A 3,763-nucleotide genomic window follows, 5' to 3' on the forward strand; every position below is an offset into this window, starting at 1 on the left:
GCTGAGGAAAGGTGGCTACAGAATAGATAGTGGCTACAGATAATTGGTAATGTAATGTGATTTAATATGGCTACATACACACACATATTGCTATGGCAAAACGCTGAGGAAAACATTGCTATGGTAAAACGCTGAGGAAAGGTGGCTACAGATAGTGGCTACATATAATTGGTGATGTAATGTGATGTAATATGGCTACGCACACACACATATTGCTATGGCAAAACGCTGAGGTGTAACAGGGCCAGAACCACCCCCCCCCGCGCCCGCCCGCCCGCCTGCCCGCCTGCACACACACACACTCCCCCCCCCCCCCCCCCGTGTGTGTGTGTGTGTGTGTGTGTGTGTGTGTGTGTGTGGGTTTGTGTGTGATTGTGCATGGCCTGAACAACAGCGCCCCTCCCTTAACATGTGTGGTCACAAAAGGTACTGTAGGCTAAATAGATATAGATACACCATAAAAATGCAATTAGGGGGTCATTACATGAGGTCGATTTTTTTGTAGACGATAGTTTTTACTATTGATTCGGCCATTTTGACACACGGAGACGCGGTTTCATGACCCTAACCGATACTTTTCCGAATTCGGCTCTGAAAGTGCATTTCTGCGGTTTCGCATCAGTTTCGCAACGGTGTAATATCGGAATTCGGCCGTGAGGGAGAGTGCGATGATGTCATAGCACCCCCTCCTCTGCTCCCCTTCCCCTGCTGCATATAAGTGTCAGTCTGTCAGACTAACCGAAAATGTATTATTATTATTTGTGTTGTTGTAGGCCTAATTAAAACCCAGAAAATAGCCCAGTGATCTATTAGCACAAACCTCATTTGAAAAATGTCAGGAGTAGTCTATATGAAAGCCTTTTAAAAATGTCTAATTACGCACAAGTCGTCGCACCTGGGCTGGTACCCTAGCTGGCCTGTCGGAGTTGCAACAGCTCTCCTCTCCGCAAAGTTAAATTAAACCATTAGGCTATGGTATTCCATTCTAAGCAAAGCTATGATTAATGACTATTTTGCGTCCCCCTTTTTCAACTTCTCACCAAAAAATCAAACCTCCGTTCGAAGTGGAGCGGTGAATTTGAGCAGCTGTACCCTATGTGAGTGAGTGAGTGAGTGAGTGTAAACTGTGCCTGTGAGTGAGTGGTGAGTGTGCCTGGCCTGCACAAAACAGCGCCCCTCCTTTAACTAGTGTTTTGTGTGTGGCCACTCAAGGTATTGCCAGACTACGGACACGGCCAGCCAGCCACCCAGAGACATACCCACAGACATACCTGTTCATTGGGAGCGCTTTCACCGCTCCAAAAATACTGGATTAATTCTTCATGCACCGCGCCACATCACAGACGCAGCGGACTTCAGGTAATGAGTGAGTTATTGTAATATGCTGAGTCTTGCTGACAGACAGACAGACAGACAGACAGACAGACAGACACAGACAGACAGACAGACAGACAGACAGACAGACAGACAGACAGACAGACAGACAGACAGACAGAATAAACATAACTGTCCAGTCAGTCAGAGACCATCACAAAAACTTCCTCCATATCCTCGCTCCCTCTCCTCCAGTCAAAGAAATCATGTCGCTTTTTCTCTCCAGTGCGTCTAGCCTCCTCTTAAGGCACGCATGTTGCTTCCAAACTAGGCAATTTACTTAAAGCCATAACGGAAGGCTATGATTGTGACTTCCAGTGAAATAACAGACTGCCAGTGGCGTATGGCGTCAGTTCATTAATTTATTCCGTTAGTTTATTTTGCAACGGCGACGGCACATCATCCTCCATTGCGCCGCATCCCAGTGCAGTGCGTCAGTTCAGTAAGAGCTAAGGTATGGCAACATGACTGTTGTCTGGTCTTGCACGTGCAAGGCACGCATGCAAGACAGTCATGTTGCCAATACTTAGCAACAGGCATGATGAATTTATTTTAAGAAGTACATTTTATTATTTCCCCTTGTAATCAAGGTATGGTAGACTACCATACCCATATGTGCCTCTGTAGGCTAGCCTACTCCGTTAGTTGCCTCGCATGGTGCGTTATACTTCTGTGTTGCAGCTAGAAGACAGAACTCACTTAATATAGCCCATCCCCGTAGATAATGTCCAGAAATATGCTCCATAGGCTATAAATGTTCCGACCTTCATCTTCCAGGTGACTTTTGTTGGTGTTTCACTTCACCTCGCTAAAAACCTCCTTTTGCGGGACTCATTGAATATGCGAACAGATGATAATAATATGGATTTGGGAGCATAGCCTAATTACAAAGCATGTCTCATTAAAAACAATATAGGCCTATATTTTATAGTTGAAGGGTAAATACACAGTATAGGCCTATGTAGGCTGGGAACATGACACATTTTGCTTGAATTCATGCGTTGTCAACTTGTAGTATAAACACAGAAAAACGAACCAACAACAAGGTGTAAACGCGACGTTTTTTGGGTAATAAATCCAAAACGAGACCAGCAGCGTTTCCAATCGTCCTGGTATAAAGACCCCCTCAGACAGACAGACAGACATTCGGAAAATTATATGTTAGATGAAGAGGATGGAGGATGGGCTCCACTGCGTACCCACGCACGCACGCGCGCGCGCACGCACGCGCACACACACACACACACACACACACACACACACACACACACACACACACACACACACACACACACACACACACAGTTTTATTTTCACACTCATTGGCACAGCACAGCCCAGTGTTTACTTTGTGCAGATTATTATCACTCCTCAAAGTGAACATGTCCATTTCTTCTGGTCGTCTTCGGTTGCTTTAATGTAACGCAAGTAGACTGGAGGAGGAGGTGTCAGCGGTACCGAAACGCACACAATCAAAACAATGCGTCTTCCGTTTCAAAATAAAATATGTCTGACGATGTTTAAAACGCTGTAGAAGTTAAAATGACATAATATGTTGCTTTCTTTCCCAGTCTGTATTTTCCCACTGCAGACATGATTCGCATTAGGTTTTGATGTGTCTCTCCGTCATGAAACTGTACTTTTTTTATGAAAACATCTAATAAAGTCTTCTTCAATCAATCAATGTAGGCCTACCGTAAATGTTTCACATGTTGTATTATTATATATCTCTGCTAAACAAATCGAATGTCTAGGTCTGGTTTTACTGTTATATGTTACTTTGCTACTGTTTCACTTTTATAGTCAGTTACACTCAATGATTAGATTCAGTCCCAAACCTTTCAGACCACGACGCCGGACCCTCCAAAATAATCATATTTGAACTGGGGTGGGAGTGGGACCCCCTAAAGTTGTTGAGGCATTACATTTTGTTGTGAGCTTTTAGATTGGCTATTTCCATTTTCACAATGTTTGCCACCTTGTAGGCCTAATATTTGACAATTTGACCAATTCTATATTAAAATGTCTTTAAATTGAATGTGCAGATAGTGCCAGATATTTCATAAGAGTTTTGGCAGAATTGGCACATACTGATACTAGGCCTATGTTGGTTAAACCACTGCAGTGTATGAATGTGAGTGACCGTATGTAGACCAGTGGTTTTCAAAGTGGATTAAGACAGAGTTAATTAAGGACCTTGTCATCTGAAAGTTTGAGAGCCAGACAGACATCGCGATCGCTACCTTCCCCAAGACGACTCTTATTTGGATAAACCAGGACACTTTCCGCTTACTTTGCGGCCGGCGGCGTGCAGCTTGACGCTCCGCGCAGGGAGGGGGAGGAGGCAGGGAGGAGGCAGGGAGGAGCGGCGCAACACTCCGGGGCAACG

The sequence above is a fragment of the Nannobrachium achirus genome (assembly GCF_963921795.1).
Source record: "Nannobrachium achirus genome assembly, chromosome: 2".
In the NCBI taxonomy this organism is placed as follows: domain Eukaryota; kingdom Metazoa; phylum Chordata; class Actinopteri; order Myctophiformes; family Myctophidae; genus Nannobrachium; species Nannobrachium achirus.